The 18,384-nt window shown below is 35.6% G+C and overlaps 1 pseudogene; it reads right to left on the bottom strand.

Moving 5' to 3' along the window:
* Positions 1–16,870: 16,870 nt before the first annotated feature.
* LOC102526077 (protein LTV1 homolog pseudogene) lies at positions 16,871–17,739 on the bottom strand (annotated as a pseudogene).
* Between the last annotated feature and the right edge of the window lie 645 nt (positions 17,740–18,384).

Genomic DNA, 18,384 nt, shown 5'->3' with positions numbered 1-18,384 from the left:
CGCTGTCGCCCGAGCCGGCTATTGGCGCAGGCGCAGTGGGTAGGCAAGGGCTGGCTAGTCCTGGTAAGGAAGCTCGGCAGGTTGCCTGTTGTGCGCTGGACCCCAGGGAGGAAGATGCTGGATCCCGTTTTAGTGGCCGCTCCCTCCCTAGGTCTGCGGACAAGAGCGAACAAGGAGTACAATTTCTGAATCTGAAAGATCTTTTGAAAATAATGCGAACGGTCCGCCAGCTGCACCTTGAGTGGCCCCAATGATCCTTCGTGGGCGATGGAAACTCCCTAGATGTTTTGGGAGCTCGTAGAGCAACTGCGTGCGAGGCAGCCCAGCCACAGTGTGGGAGCACGGCTTCTCCTGAGAAAAAGAGGGATTAAAGGGACGTTTAGGAATTAAAGAGACGTACCGCATCCATTTCTCTGTCCTCTGTCAGCCTGGACTCAGCTCGCCTCTACCCGCCCACCCCGCCGAGCCCGCCATGAGGCTGAGTCTGGGAGCAGCAGGGGGCTGCGCCTACTGGTCCAGTTTGAGCTCTGTATACCCTGCCCACCTTTAGGCGACTGGTCAGGAAAAAGGTGACCTCGAGTTTTTCAGTGAATTTTGACTAACAAATTTAGTGACTTTTAATGTTAGGATGAGAAGTATTAAGGAGGTAGTGCACAGTGTTCATGTAAATTATGAAACAATTTTATTCTTAAAGCAATTGGATAGGTTATTTGTAAAATGGAGTCTGAAAAACTTAACCACTAGACATACTGTTACTTACTTATATGAGAAAGTTCCTGAGTGTATTAGTTTTCTATTGCTGCATAACAGATTACCACAGATTAGTGTTTTAAAGCAAGACTTATTTATTATCTCAGTCCTTAGGTCACGAGTCTGGGCATGGCATAGCTGGGTGCTCAGTCTCACAAGTTTGAAGTAAAGGCATCTGTCTGCACGTAGGATCTCATCTAGAATCTGGGGTCCTTTTCTGAGCCCCTTGGTTCTTGGCAGAATTAATATCCTTGTGGTTCTTGGACCGAGGTTCTCGTTGACTTGCTACCTGTTGGCCGGAGGACAGGCTTGTGCTTTTGCTAGGTAGCCCTTCTGTAGGCCTTCACTTCCAGCCTCTCTGACTTCAGGGAGGTTCTTTTTAAGGGCTCATCATATTAGGTCAGACCCGGTCGGATAACTTCCTCTTTGATGAACCTAATCCTCAAAGTATATCTCCTCATAATTACAGGTCTTGCTATACTCAAGGGGAGGTATATAGGATATGCTCCCCAGAGACCACACATTTTGGAAGCCATCTTAGAACTCTGCCTATCACAATGTTATATATCAGATTTTGGTCAGTTTGAGGAGTGAAACAGGTATAACAGGTAATAAGCTGGCTTGACCTAGTAAAATATTTTCCTTACATCTTTTAGTCTCTGTGGTACATGTGCAATAGTGTGTTTAAATCACCATCTTTTCACTCCTTCCAACAGTATTTTGGGTTAGAGCCAGAATTCTGGCATCACCCTGATAGGGCATGATGCTCACCCTACTCCATATAGAAATTGTCTCTTTTTCTAAGATACTTACTACTCAGCACTTCAGGAAAGACTTCCTTCAGTTTCATAATAATACAGTTTGTAAATTATCTGAACAAACAAGTAATTTTTAGTATGATTTTGGACATTCTGGAATTTAAAAGGCTAGCAAAATAAGTGAAATGTCCTTGTACAGAGGAAGTATTTGTTAATGTTTTTTGTGTTCAATGAGGAGATATAAGAGTTAAGGTTTAGAAGACATGGTCTGTACTTTTTGAGTTTATAATCTAGCTTTGTTTAAACATATGTAATTTTTAAAAAGTTGAAGGCTCACATTTGATCTTACCTGGCTCTGCCTATCTGGGCAGCCCTCTTTCAGTTTACTGTCCTAATCTACCTACTTCTTTAGTAACTTTTCCAACTCAAGGCTTTTGATAATGTGGATTCCTTTGCCCAGAAATTTCATTTTATTTGTTTAAATTTCTGATTATATTTATAATTTTTAAACTTAAATGTTAATGCATTAAAGAAACTTTCTTTGATCCCTCAAACTGTAAGTTCCTGCTCATGCTTTCTCATAGCATCTCCTTAGTGTTGTTTTAGGGCATTGCTTTCATTGTTGCAATGAACACAACTACATTATCATTATTTAAAGATTTGTTTTATATTTTCCTGTTTTGGCCGAGGTTCACGATGACATTTAGTGGGTACTCCAGAAATATTTGTTCAATTAATATTTTAGTATTTGCCTAGGAAAACTTCATGGAAGAACCCAAAACATTTTTTAGTTGGAGAGCAGGTTGGATGGATGAAGTGATGCCACTTTTAGGGAGCTTTGAATACCCATCTGAGTTAACTGAACTGGAGGTACCAGGGATTTTTAAATTCTTAGGACTGATGTAATTAAAGGGGCATTTTTTTCCCCCAAGTGTAGATTCTGTAAGGATTGTAGAATAGATTATATACAGGACCATGTAGAGTGGTGGTTCTTAAACTTGTGTATATGAAAGATGACTTGGGTATTTTGCAAAATATGTAGATTCCTGGCTTCTATTCCCCCTTTTTAAAGTCTGGTTCAGTTCAGCACCACAGCCATTAACTACAGGTGACACTTAAGTACTTGAAATGTGTTAGTCCTAACTGAGATGTACTACAAGTATAAAGTTTTTAACTGATTACATATTAAGGTGATATTATACATGCATTGGATTAAATAAAATATATTAGTGGAATAATTTCACTTTTTTGTTTTTAGTTTTTTTTTATCAATCTACCAGCACATTTAAAATTACATAAGTGACGTGTTACATTTATATTGGATAGTGCTGGTCTACTGCATGGGCTATAAAGAAATGACATGTTGTAACCAGCATTCCAAATGATTCTGATGCAAGTTCTTAAATCACTCTTTGAAAGGCAGTAAACTGTGATGGATATTTTAGTAATGCAGGCCTAGGAGGTTGAATTGCTGGACTACATAGATGATAGAGTTTAAATAAGAAGGTATATATCAGAGCAAGATGTTTTGAAGAAATAATTGAGTTTTGATGACTGATATGGAGGAAGAATGAAATGGAAGTACAGAATCCAAGGGGGCAAGCTTGCAATATATGGTAGTGTTGGTCAGGGGATGTCAGGAAGAGCTGCTCAAGATTTGAGCCTGTCCTACTTCTTATTTATCACTATTAACACTCATGATTCTAGAAGCTTTTTGGAGGGACTTCTTTCCCATTAACTTTTGGGTACATGATTTGACATTGACCTCATCTTATCAAAATCATGCATACTCATCTTTACGGAAGGTTTTTTAAAAACTTGTTTTCAGTTACTTGAGTTTACTAAGTTTACTTTTGTTCATAATTCAGTGAAGTCTTTCTAATGTGTATTGTTTAGGGGAAGATTCTTCAGCCAGGGAGAAGTATAAATTAAGATATATTTCTGAATAAAATTCAAGCAGAATATATAACTAGACAAATCAGTATTAATAAAAGAGGTAACTACGGAAACATAAGTCATAAATGGGCCTGCATTCCATATTATGATGCTAAAATCAGAAGTACTTGTACAAATTTCTAAAGGTAGAATCAAATGGAATTTTGGACAGAAAATAACTTAATAACTTAGTTGGACAATCCTACAGATTAGGAAACTGAGGTCCAGAGTCATTAGATAGTCTAAGATTGAATATCTGATTAGTAGATTTGGTAGTAGGATCTAGGGTTCCTGACTTAGTTTCTCTTAAAATTATTTCTATTTGAAGACATACCTGAAAATCCTCTTATTTTTAAAATATTAACTGGTTTTAGCCTCAAGATGTTCAATAACCTCTTAACTTGACTTGCCAAGAAAATGGCAGTTACAATCCGTAATGAATTTTATGCCCATACTCAAATAGTTTCAATTGCCACAAGATGGCACTGTTTACATGTGAAATAATACCATTAAAACTTCAGCCTGAGAGTGTGTGTGCGCGTATGTGCTTTAGTTTAAAGTGAAATGAGGAAGAAAGAATTTAGTGATTTCTAAGGTACTTGTATATGTGGAATACATCAGAATGAAATATTGAATCATAATATATTACTGAACTGACATCCTTCTTTTAAATATTATGCCTGTATGCATACACACATGCCTGAAAACATATTTATTTACATTTATATTTAATTTGCGTATTCGTTTTTACGTGGAAAAGATAACATTTTAAGTAGTTGAATTATTATTCTGATAGACTTATGTCAGTTTTCCGTCAAATTGCCCGATGTTATTTTATTACTTGAGTCCAATATCTTGAAATAGAACATTTTATTCTAAATCAGGGGTACTTATCTTTGTGATAATTTTAATAAGATATTCATCTACTAAATTTAGATAAAAAATCCTGTTCACATAGATATTTATGTCAGTTTGGGAACTTGCTTTCTTTCAAAGAAAGGCTGCTGTCATAAATCTTAGTTATTCTTTTTCTTATTTCATATAGATCATTTCTCATTTGATGCTAAGAGCAAGAATTAAAATCAGAAATTTTCTACTGTGATTACTTAAGGTTTATTTTGTAGATCTAATGAATGTTTACATTTTTCATAAACTTAAAAATTAAATTGCATAATGTAAATCTCCTAAAGATCTATTTTCCCCAAATACTTCCCTCCAAAGGACTCTTTGATTGTTGACCCACATGTTCAAAATCATAGAACAAAGTTCAATCATGACATTTTATTAATAAGCAATGGCTTAATATAGTTAACAAATATATCTCTACTTGCATAATTCATAATTTTTAATGATCCAGTTGCATATGTAGGATATTAAAATTTTATTTTTATTGAAAATTCAGTACAAATATTATTGAACCATATTAAAAAGTTCTTATAATGAGAAATGTGGACTGTTCTTATCAGGAAGCATTGCTATGTTGTATTATTTAATTATAATTCTATTATGTTAGTAATATATAGTCACTTAGAAGTCTTCCATAGATCAACAATGGTTAGACACCAGAAGGCATAAATTAAAAAGTAAGTAATAATCTTATTCATATTTAATCTCCAGAAATTCTTGGATGGAATATTTATATATGTGTGTGTGTGCATGTGTATATGTGTGGGTCTAATATATATATACATATACACACATGAAAAATGGGTTCTTCAATCAGTTGGAATTGACAGCAGAGTATATTTTAAAATATAATTGCAATCAAAACAACTCAGAACAGTTTCTCATATGGAAACTACTTACATCAAGCCTCTGTGAAGAATTTAAAGCTATGGTTGCAATTCAGTTATTAAAAACAGACTTTATATTAAATGATTTTATAATTACATATTAAATGTGGTTAGATATTTTATGTCTATAGTACATTTTAAGCTTATTGCTTCTGAATCTTTTGTATGTAGGATTATTTTTATTATTGCTTAATATGTAAATATAGGTGAGTTATTTCTACTAAATCTACAGCTAATAATACAATTAAGATGTTATTTGAGTAAGTGGAGAAATATTTTTTGAGCTAGTCCATAGACAAAGCAAAGTAAATAAGCCATAAAGTTGGGTCTTTGTCAAATATTTGTCAGTACCATTTTATAAAACATTTATGGGAAGAGAAAGCTTTGTGAAAACATGAAAAGCCACTTTACTTTAAATTTGTTTGTATTTTCCTATTTAGATAAACGTGGCTTTTTCAACTGAAAGTTTTCTTATAACTTGCCTTGTGTTTATAGCTCATTCAAGCAATACAATGGTGAAGCCATATTTATCAGGTTAACAGGTCAGTCATGCACATTAATTCTATTATTTGAGCATGACAGTGTTTTTCATTCTTGAATAATATACATAATCTGTTTAACATCAACTAACAACAAAAAGGCTTACTGAACTCCAGAGTTTTCCGTTTAATGTTGGAGATCAAGTGGATTAAAAATTAAATGGTATCTTTTTATGATTGCCTGGTGCCAATATGGTTATAAATACAGATGCTAACTTTTTACACCAAAATAGATTGCATTTCTGTTTCAAGGTAGTCATCTGGATGATCCAGAATATACCTCCTTAAACCTGTGTTGAGCTATTATCAAAATAAAACAAATTTGAACTTAAATTCATTTAATTAGTATATCTCCAAGAATATTCTTGTAGACCCTAGTATGAGAAACAATGGACTGTAGCCTTTATATATATTAAAATTATTCACAGAATTTTGTTATTACAAGTAAGATGTAGTTACGAGTCTTTACAATTAAAATATTATTAATAAGGTAGGTTCTTTTTTGTTTTTGGAATTTTACATTAAGATTGTTATTAATTTTGAGTTATCTTTAGTCTCCATTGAATTAATAAGAAGTGATAATATTTACTTGGCAAGAACAGCTAAAAATACTACTGTTAACACGGAACATCTCAGGGACTTAAGAAGTTACGTGCTGCTATTCCTAGGGTGGCTGCCTGCCTTAGGAAAAAGATCAGGGGTGTGGGAAGAGCAGGACTTTACTTAATGCTCCAAATACACTTGCCAGTGCCCTCTGGGAGACTGGAACTTGAAGCAAGGTTATTGGAAGAACTCTGGAAGTGTAAATGTACCTTCTCTTTCTCAAAGACCTTGTTTGAAATAGTGTATCTCATCAGTAACAGAACTGAAAGTAACAGAAAAAATAATAAATACACCCTGATATAGGTTTATTTATCTCTAAATTATAGAAATTTTCCACAGTATTAGGTATTGTGTATATGTGTGTACACACACACACACACACACACACAGGTATTAGAAATTAAGAAAGATAAGATAAAGACATGTTTATTAAAAAATGGGAAATAGATTAATTTTACTTTCACTAAGTATATTAACTATGTTAAGATTTATGTGGCTAATATATGTCCTTATTCTTAAAAATCTTGGTCTGATTATTTCTGAACGGTGATTTGAAAGTCTGATACTTATTTCAGCTTATTTTAATACTTGAGTTTTTAAACTTGTTTTTTGAGTTTTTGGTTTTTTGACCGTCCGAGCTAAAACAGATACATCACAAAGATATGAAAATCCAAATGGAAGGGGTGCATTGTTGACTTCTTATTTGTTTACCTGTATTTAGCAGTTATGCAAAGTTTCTGTCGAAAAGTCATTATTAAATTACCCATTTTCCTAGTGCTGATTAGATGTTCTTTCAAACTAATTACAAATTTATATTTTTATAATTTTAGCAAATGGGTCTAAAAACAAAAAGTTAAGCAGCTTTGCTCCATTTCTTAAAAATATGAAAACACAGCTCCTTTCTATTAGTTTGGAACTAATTGAACTAATTGTTTCCACCTTTTAATTGTCTTTGGAACTAATTTGTAATTTAGAAATATTATAAATAGGTTAGAAAAATTGGTTTCCAAGTTTTTTAATGTGTAGATGAAGTTTTTAAAAAAATTGATACAGACATGCTCTCTAGTAGCTTGAATGTCTTTTGAAAAACATTTCCTCATTTTTTAAAAGTCACTTTTTCTTTGAAAGAACATACTGAGTGTTACTTTTTCTGAAATTCTTGTTAGATAGCACAGTACTGACAGTTAACCTGCACAGGGAAAGGACCTGTAAACTTGCAATGGTTGAGCTTCATTCGTTTGGGATACCAGTCATCACTGGTGCCTTTCTGACATGCAGATTGTGAGGGTGTCGGTGTCAATCCATTTGTTACATTTTAGTACAGCTTAGTTTATTTTTTAGATTAAAAATTCAGCATAAGTGGGAATTCTGACATTTCTTCCCGTACTCCAGTGAATTGTTTTATGCACATAGCCCACTTTGGAAATCATTGGTTTAGAGAATGTATACAGAAACCCTATAGGCTGAAGGATATGTCACCCTGAGTTGGCAATGGTAGTGGTCCTTGCTTGTCCCCTCTCCCAGGCAGACATGGAATGGATGTAGCTAGGATGGCCAACTTGCATGCCTGTGTAGAAATTTGAGTTATCATTCTTCTTTCTGGCTTCTGCCAGAACAATCCTATGAGGAAAGTACATTATCTTCATTGGGAAAGAGTGCCCCAGACTTCTGAACCCCATTCATTTCATTTTCCACTGAAGTCTGCTGAAGGGGTAAAATAAAAACCAACCCTAAGAGTTTGGACAAATTCTTATGTGGCAAAAGTCTACTTGGATCACATGAAAAAGAGCTTTACTACTGGTAGCGTAGAGGTGGAGTATCATAGCTTTGTCTGAAGAAGCAGGAATCTCTAAGCAATCTATCAGAAGCAGAGTTCGTAGGCAAATGCGCAAGAAAAGGATGCCGAGTTAGCATGTTCTAGAAATGTTTTAGAGGCAGATTATCTGGACAATGTAAGAGAAATTATCTAAGGATTTTTTCCCTTCATTTGTAAAATGGAGGTAACAATAGTACTTGCCACATAAAACTTTTGTAAGATACATGAGATAATGCAAGTGAAGTTTTGGCTTACTGACACTAGATTATTCTTAGTATTATTGTTATATTATTGTTATTATTAGTTATTGTCATTATTTAGCTAGCTTTTCCCCCCACTTTCCAATGTACCTTTCCTGGGTCTGGTCCATGTTTGGTCCAGGATAATAAAGGAATCCTCAGATAATGCAACATAAGGCAAAGATGGGGGTGGACACTCTCTTGACATTTTGACAAACATGATACGATAATAAAAATACCAACTACCATTTACTGAGCACTTATTTTCTGCCAGGAGCTCTTCTAAGTGCTTTGTTAATTTATTTAATCCCTTCATAAGCCTATGAGTTATGTATTATTACTACCTGCATTTTCACAGTGGAGGAAACTAAGTTACAGAAGGAAATTGGATAGTTTATCCAAGGTCACCCAGTTAGGAGAGCTGGAATCAAGTCCAGGCAGTCTGGATGATAGTGGCATGTGAATCCTGAAAATGAGGAAGGTCTGAGTATGTTTTAAATAATCCACCCTTGTGCTCTGTCCCTCCCTCCATCCTTGATGGGAAACTCCTAAAACCTCCCATACCAATGGAACACAGTGAAGCTGAATGGCTGGAAGCCTAATGTGAACTCAGCATAGAGAGAAGACCCTGGGCTTAGGATAGGGGTTGGAACAAGAGAAAGAGGCCAGAAGTGGAGGAAGAGAGGAGAGGTGGGGTCCAGGGTGAAGTATGATCTCTTCTGATTAAGCATGGGCAGGCAAAAAGGGTACCCTGAGTAGGAGTGCAAGAACAGGAATGGTTTTTTATTTTGTGCACTGTACGAATACTCTGGCCAAAGGGACAGAATGGAATTTAAATCCAGCCTTCTATTCACCTTGCCATCTCTGTGGATAGTTCTAACAAAAGGAAAGAGGATGAGTACAGTAAGAATGTAAAGAGATGACAATTCTGAGAGGCATGTTGAAAATGTATTCATATGTGTTTGAACTCTGAAGAATAACATCTGGTATCTTGGAGGTCATAGTGGAATTGTATACATAGAGATGATAACTAAGTTTGTGCAATTGGATTAGTTTAGGTCAGGAAAAAAACTCAGAGAAGGATTTGAGGGTAATAACTAATAAAATGACATATGGAGGAAGAAGAGGCAGTAAAGGAACTCAGAAGGAATGGAGAAGTAGGAGGCAAATCATTAAGATGAACGTCCTAAAAATGAACTTAGTGAATTTGAGTTGAGTGGAAAAATATTTCAGTAGTTCAGTACACAATTCAGTAAAAATTAGAATGACTGGGAAGACATCATTAGATTTCGCACTTAAAAGATCTTTGGTGAACTACAAGGAAGCAATTTGGGTCATGCGGAGGGGATGGAAGTCTTTTGCAATGAGTTTTTGGAAGTGAGGGATAAGGAGATAGAAGCAAAAGCTTTGTGAGTAAGAGAAACGAAGAATGGGGAAATAACACGAGCAACTTCTGCACTTGGAAATTTTATTTTTAGGAGTATAGAGGAAAGAGAGCCAGAAGAAATATAAAAACTGAGGTTGGAAGTTGGAAAGGTTTCATTAATAGAGCCAGAGGCCACAGAAAACACTGGCATCAAGGACCTAAATGGAGAATAAGCCTTAAAGAGAGTTTTTTCTTAGGAAATGATAATATGCAAGAAAGGAGAGGTGAGAGTATAGACATTCTTATTTTTATGAAATATTATTTGAGGATAACTGCAAAGATTTCCTGGACCCAATTCCTCTGTGTGTGTGTGTGTGTGTGTGTGTGTGTGTAGGCTTTTGCACACCAACAAGCAATTCTCAAATGCCATCAGTGTCCGAGAATTCCACTTAATTCTGACACTATCTACCCAGATATGGAATCAGATTCCATAGGTAAAGGGCTCAGTCCCACAAGACCACCCTTCACTTGAGACACCAGTTTTAAGCCCAGGTTGTTACATGTGCTTCTGACCTACTGGTCATAAATGAGAAATTCCCTCGACCCCCTCCTCAGGTTCGATTAATATGCTAGAACGGCTCATTGAACTTGGGAAAACTTGTCTATTCATTAATTACCAATTTATTATAAAAGGATATTAAAGGATACGAGTCAACAGCCAGATAAAGAGATACACAGAGTGAGCTCCTGAACGAAGGAATGTCAGTCCTCATGGAGCGTGGGGCCTGGCTCTGTGGTCTGTGAAACATTCTGGTTCCCCTACACGGAAGCTCTCTGAAAAAGGGCAAAAGCTGTCCTTTTGGGTTTTTATGGAGGCTTCATTACATGGTCATGGTTGAATGAATGATTGGCCAATGGCAACTGATTCAACCTCCAGCTTCTCTTGTCTCCCAGGTAATCAGGAGGTGGGACTGCAAGTTCTCACCCCCTAATCACAAGGTTAGTTTTCCTGGAAACCAGCACGCTTGGGTGAGACCCAAAAGTTACCTTCCCTGTAGCTTTCTCTGGAACTGAGGACAGGAGACCAAATACTATCTTTTTGCTCTTATTGATCAGGAAATTCCAACGGTTTTGGGGGCTGTGATCCAGAAACTGTGGATGAAGACCAAATATATATCGCTACGTATATGTATTTGGTCACCATGTATATATGTTTATGTTTGTATTTCTCACATATTGTTTTTCTATAAATTACAATAACTTTTAATTCTCAGTGGAGAAAGAGGCAAGATAGGAAGTGGGGGAGGGCCAAGATAGGCAGACATGTTTTTTTTCAGCAGCCATTGTGGGAAATGGGAAAAGAAGTCAACCAAGGAGAAGTAACAATACAGAGCATTTGTTTCTTGATAGATATTTATTGAGTGCTGTTTACCTCATGATGTGGTGCTGTGTGGCTACAAGAGGGAAAAGAAAACAGCCTTTCTTTGCCAGGCAAATCTAATTGGGGAGCTGATACACAAAAATAGCTGCAAATAAGGAGGTATGAGATGAAACCAAGTGAATGTAAGCAGCAAATGCGAAACAAATTCAAAGATGATTGTGGGACTTTCTCTTGGAGAACAAGAACTTAAAGAGTGCTTGGAGCTTTGGCTGACAGAGAGGGGTGGTGGCCTTGGGAAAGGTTTAATGGAGACCATTAAGTCCAGTTTGGGTCATAAAGGAAAAGCAAGGAAATAACGTTTTTAGTTGTAGCCGTATAAGTAGGACATTATAGGCACAGAACTTGAAAATCAAGGACCAAAAGTGTTTTAAGCACCAAACTAGCTCACTTTTACCCAGAACATGGTCTTCATGTAATTAGATCACATTTCGATCCTTTTTCTAGAGAGTCTGGTGTGGCAGGCTAAAAATATTGGACTTTACCCAGGACATTAGAGAACCACTGAAGGCTTTTAACTTGGGAACAATACGCAGTGATGTTTTAAGAACATTATAATAGCTGACGTAAAGTACAGACTGCAAAGCTATAGTAACGGTCAAGACATGAAACGCTCAAGAGTATTTGTTTATTTGTTCAGTTTAAATTCCTGTGAGTGCTGTAATTACCAGGAGAATCCCTGGTTTTGCCTCATTATCTTAGATTTATCAATTTCCCCGTTTTTATCCTTATCAAAGACACCAAAGGTGTCTTTGATTTGGTTCTTTAATTCTCCCAAATTTTCAGTCATTTAACAAATCTCCTATTCTTTCCTCTTGATCGTATTTGCTCTATCTTCTGTTGCTCTTTTTGTATGAGTGAGCTGTCCTGTTCTTTGTCCTGACTTTATTCAGACACTAGGCCTGCACATTTCAGCCTCACTGTGAGAATCCCAACAAACTGATGAGCTGTATCATTCAGTTCCTAATGTCACTGACATATTCCATAATATTTTAAGCTTGAATGGCCACTAGTGCTTAATATCATTTTATTATATAAGTTCAACAAAGTAGTTCTGCCTTTTTTTTGGTATGACCAGCATATGAGCATATTGAATTTCGTGTGCTTGTATTTGTGAGTGGACGGTAGCTCTAGGAAACCTAGAAGTTTTTACCATTTTTACGAAGTTTTCATTCAATTTTAATTAAATTTGAAAGTCATTAAAATTAAGATCAGAAAATTACACACATCACGTTGGTTTTTATACTGTCTTTAAAACATCAAAGTATTGCTGTTGGTTGCTATTTGAATAAAATGGTTTCTATTTAAAAATTATCTATTTCTGCTTTCTCTTATAGTGACTTAGTATCCAAAAAATAGTGGATATTAAAATGAGATGAAAAGGCATCAAGGGTGAAAATGAATAGAAAGAAGTCTTGATCCTGGAATATGGATATGACTGCACACATAGTAGGACCCCTATGCCATTTGAATCTATAGTAATCACCCTCTAAAAGCATCATTAGAATAGTTTGTAAGTCTCGAAATTATTTTTAAGTTACTTAAGGCTTTAGAAAGTAGAAGTTTCAAGTAATTAATGCTTAATGTCAATTGTATTGAAGGCAATAAGAAAACATCAAGTTGTTAAAACGGCCTTTTTCATTATGAGATAATTTATGAATGATTCAGTCCTGCCCTTCTGCTTGAACACGTCTACTTGAAACCTCTTTTCTTTAGTGAAAGAGGACAATCAAATTTCGTTTTATCTTGAAAGTTCAAGAAGGGGTTAAAAAATGAATAGAAGGAAGTCTTTACTTCTGGAAAATGAATCTAATTTTGAAGTTCAACTGGAATAAGCAATTGCTAAATTTTGTATGAAAATTATATGTAACTTCATAATTAACTGATTATTTGATCTGTTAAATAAACAAAGCGTAATGTTTCTTAAAGCCTATGAATAAATACTTCTTTCCAAGCATGACAAATTAAGTGAAAACAGAGGGAGTGAACAAAGATGGGAGGGGGTCAGGGATCTGTATCTGCATGGAGGAAGAGGGCAGTACTTTTGGGGAGTGCAATTTACATGAGCATCTGGGTCTTTTGTCATGTTTTGGATGGATGACCTAAGTCTGATATACTGATGAATAGCATTAACAAAGGTCTGGTTGTCAAAGGCTAGGAAGAAAAATGCAATTAGCCACAGCAATGAGGTGATGTCTGTGTTTGGGAGAGAAATGGATACCTAACTGGCTATAGGAAACACTGAAATGATACCGTCAGTAAACGGCTGGATTTGTGTGTGGGGCGGGGGGCGGGGGGCGGGTATCTGTTATATAGTGATTTTAATTCAGTGGAATATGACCAAAAAAGTTTTTTTGGGGGGTAATATTTGGTTTATGTGCTGAAAGTGGATATGTACTTGTTACTAACGAAATGACACATTAATCTCAATACATTTGTAATTTATAACACACTAATTTCACCAACCTGCCATTTGCAATGCTATTTGTTTCTATTTAAAGAAAAAAATAGAATTAAATAAAAGTGCACTGGAGTTCAAAAGAAGTTTGCTCTCTTTTGGTTTAATTTTTTTTTTTTCTTTATAAACTGTGCCATCCAGAGTAGAGAACCATATCTAATCTCCCAATTAGGTCAGGCCCTAGGATAATCAATCTCTTTAACAGCAGATGCCTTGTTTTAGCAAATGAATGCTTGGTTTCAAAAGAAGTTTTGTGTTGAGAGAGGAGTGCAGTTGGCATGGGTGATTAGAACTCTTTTAAACCCTATAAAAAGCTTCTGGAGATTGTTTTATCCCCACACTTTGGGAACTGAAGTAAATGCTGTATATATCCATCTTAAAATGAACATGGTGGGGAGTTTCTACAGCCTGTGAGAACATCTGCATGCATATAAATGGACTTACTTGAAGTTCAAAGTATTTTAATGCCCATTTGAATTACACTGTGATTTTGATAACATCTAAAAAGTAGTGTATATTTTTTCAGTATGGTGTTCTTTGTATTTATTAAGTAAGCTCCTTATGGTAATAACTTAATTAATAGATTAGCATTTTTTAGACTGAAAATACAGTAAGTTAACATGATTCTCATATTTACTTTTTGGACTACATTAATACTAGTTTGTGAATGCCCTTCTTCATATCTGATGCTTTTTCAGTTCATATTCATACCATATGCACATGGGCAGTGTGTAAGACAACTTTGAAATCAAGAAGAAATAATTTAAAATTAAAGTTTATAAGCGATATGTATTAAGTTAAAACTATAGATTGAATTAATTTTGCTCACAATTCAACTCATTTAATCTAAAGTATTGAAATATAGTGAAATATTTTTCAGTATGGTACAATGAAAAATTCTAAGGCTTTAGTAAATTATTTTAGATAATCATTGTTCAAAATTTGATTGCTGGAACTCATCAGTGATGCCTGAGAGTGATACATAAAATAATTCAGGAGGCCACAAATTACTTATTGCCTTTTTTTAAGGAGGACAGATTACATAATTAAAAGCATACATTGAAACATTTGCAAAGTAGTCAAGAAAAAAGCATTTACCAACATATTTTGGATATTACTATTCCAACTTTATTGTATAATGGTCAGTTCTACCAATTTTTCTCCCTTTTTAAAAATTGTTTCAATCATGACTAATCTTTGGAAAGTAAATGTTTTTCAGTGAAGGCTGATAAAACATCTGAAGAAAAATTAAAAGTGGATGGTCTTTAAGAAACATTAATGCTAATTACTGTTTACTTTTCACACAACTCAAATGTCAGTAAATGTATAGGATTACATTATTTTTTCAAGTAAGGTTTTAAGGCTAAATTGGTAGGTAAGGCAGAGATCCAGTGAAACCAGATTTTAAAATACAGCCATTCTTAATAATAACAAATACCAAAAAAGAACTGTGATGTTCATTTGTACTTATTCTACTGTATAACAGCATTTTAATATGATTAATAGGATGGCTTCTGTATATTAGGAACTTCTGTATATTAAAAAATTCAACTGGAAGACAATTTAATGCCCAGATTCATTACTCAGCTACATTTTAGATTTAAAACTTAATTATTGTAGCAGGTCAGGCAGTATATATTTGATTTAATGAAATTAACACTTAGGTTTACACAATAGTTTTCTTACTTAGATCTCAATGATTTTCAGAATCCAGAGATTTCCCCACATCGTACTCATTGCAGTTGGTAATTATTTATTTGCACAATCAGTTGATTAATAGCTGCTTCTCTCACTACACTGTTAGCTCTAAAAAGGAAAGGTCTGAGCCAGCTTTCCCACCTCATAGCCAGGACCTTCAGCATAGTCTTTGGCATGTGATAGAAACTCTTTAAGAGGTGTGGAATATATGTTAGAATATGACTGAGCATTTAGTGCACTTTGGATTCCACAGAATATTTTCCTGTACATTTTATATTTTGGGGTTCTCCATCCTTCTTAAAGTTGGCTTTTGTGATAATTCTCAGTTCTCGTTTCTTTCTCACCTCCTTGGCTGTGCCATTTCTATCTCCCTTCATGACTTTTGTTTTAATTTCTAGTTCCTTAAGGCAAGCATTAAGTTCTGCCTTGCCCTTTACTGTTTTTCTCTTTTATACACGTTCTCTCAATTAACCGTGACCTCTGATTCTCAAATCTAAATGTCTAATCCCAGTCTCTCCCTCAAACCATAGTTGGCATCTTCTAGGTATTCTCTGTACATTTCCAATCAGGTGTCCATCTTTAAAGCCAACAGATACATGACTAAATTCACCGTCTTTCATCCTATATCAATTATGCCTTGTGCTTCTCTGTCCCAGGAGAAGCACTGCTTTTCCTCTTTTTGCTCTTCCTTCATCTTTGCTTTTATGGAGACCTATCAGGTTTGTCTCTCACTCAGGGTCCATAGTTTCATCCCAGTTGCCATCACACTAGCTGACCTCTTGGCTGTCTCATGTCTGTCCTTTGGTTATGGCCTTTATACTTCCCCTTCTCTGTGATGGTTTACTTGGCTGTAATACGTCTTGTACACTGGCACCATGGTAACTTTTCTAAATCATTGCTTTCACCACATGTTTTTTCTCTTAAAAATTTTTGGTCAATTCATAATTTGAACATTGTCTGTGTATTTAATGATATTAAGGAATTATTATTTTTTAGATTTGATAGTGGTATTGAGATTGTATTAAAAGAAAAACAGGTCCTTATATTTTATACATGCATACTGAAATATTTATGAATAATTGATGTGATGCCTGGGAATTGATTCAAAACATATGGAGTGAGAATACATGGATGAGAGTATAGATTGACTAAGACAGGCCAGAGTTGATGCTCACTGAGACTAGATGATGGGTACATGGAGGTTCACTATACAGTTCTTCATAATATTGCATATGTTTGAAATTTTGCATAATAAAAAATTTTATTTTAAATCAACTCTAGTTCTTTAAGTGCTCATAAAATAAAGTCCAAGCTCTTTATTTAGAAGTTCAAAGCCACAAGTCAATCCCAGTCTGTCTTCCCAGTGTGTCACTGGCCAATGTCCACTACATATGTCCTCTGCTGACAGAGCAGATCTGCAGACTTTCTCTATGGAAGTCTCTAATAAGAGATGTGCCTTTTTCTAAATGTCCCATTTTCATAACTTTGGACCCTTAACACTTTTCAAATTCAGCAGCTCCTTTTCCTGCTTCTTTTCTCCTGTTTGAAGGCTAATTTGTATTCTCTAGTCTCTGTTCCCTATGCTCTTCTTTTATAGCTTGCTTTCCTGCCCTTTTATTTTCTTTGCTTTCATTTTTAGAGTGTGGTTGAGTTGATACCTTAGGCAGACCACTGTCATTAATCATCTGCACTTATTAACTTGCTTTGCTGTGAGTCCTTTCTTTGGTAAACAGCTAAGAGGTATTCTTATTTTGGTAAATATTTAGATTTGCTCAGGCTTTGGTTGATACTTGATAAGCTAAGGATGGTTGAATAAATGTGAGCATGTGCTGCAAATGAATTCACAATCCCACTTCTCTTTTGCTTCTTCTAGAATAATAGAAAGTGTCTCTTCATCCTCAGACCATCAGTCTCATTTACTGGCACACTTCATCCTCAAAGCTGTAAAGTGTTTTCAAGTTTACACAATTCTCTGCCTTCTCTTTATGTTCGTCATTCAAAACTTCATGTAACCAATTGCTACCTACATGAATGGAATCCTCCAATTTGGCATCATCCAGAGCACCAATCTTATCATCTTATTGCTCATAAAACTCAAACTGCTCATTTAGGGTCAGCTGTTCATTTTTCTCATGACTGAGAAAGTAATAGAATTCTCTATGAGGTGATTTTTTATTTCTCTGAAATGGCTTCCTATGACTCCGTGAGGTTTGTCCAGCCAGATAAATCATCTTCATTTGAGAATGGGCTTTACAAATCAGAGCCATCATTTCTCCCATCACTTTTCTTCTCATCCATATCTTCCTACTCACTGACATTTTCAGCTTCAGATTTCTGTACATCCATTCCCACTTCCCCTCTTGTTCCCCCAAAAATCTGGAAGGTAAAATCATCTTCACATGGACTCTCTGGATCATCAAAGTTGAAATCATCACCAAGAGCTGAAACAATGTCAGGATCCACATCCAGTCGAGGGCCCAAAATAAGAGCTTCTTTATTACCAATTCAATACCTTCCTTAAACTCTGATGCAAATGCTGACTAAGGCACTTAATTCTGGGGCCTAGAATTCCTTTAAGTTTCTTCTTTCTCCTCTCTCCAGTTAGGTGCACTAAAGGTATTTTGGATTTCAGCATGGAGGGCCCAGATGATTCTTTCAAGTGCTGTAGGCAGTTATCATCATCATCAAAGAGCTCTTTATACTTCCTCTGTTTTGCTCACATCCTTCATCATTTGTTTTCTGTGTAGGCAACAGAACCCTCTGGGATGCATCTGCATCTGCTGCTAAAGACTCTGTGATTTGAATGGACCATGTGGAAAGGACACAGTTTATCTCTCTATAAAGGGCTTCCCCTCATTCTATTGCTGTGAACAATAGACCTGAAGGCCCCAGAGCATGTGACACATCTTAGAATTGGACAAGGCCCAGATAGCAGCCACGTCTTAAGGCTGTGCCATACATCTGCCCTCAGACTTCAAAGTACAGGTCTGA

The sequence above is a fragment of the Vicugna pacos genome, chromosome 2 (assembly GCF_048564905.1).
Source record: "Vicugna pacos chromosome 2, VicPac4, whole genome shotgun sequence".
Taxonomy (NCBI): domain Eukaryota; kingdom Metazoa; phylum Chordata; class Mammalia; order Artiodactyla; family Camelidae; genus Vicugna; species Vicugna pacos.
This window is presented reverse-complemented; position numbering and strand designations above follow the sequence as displayed.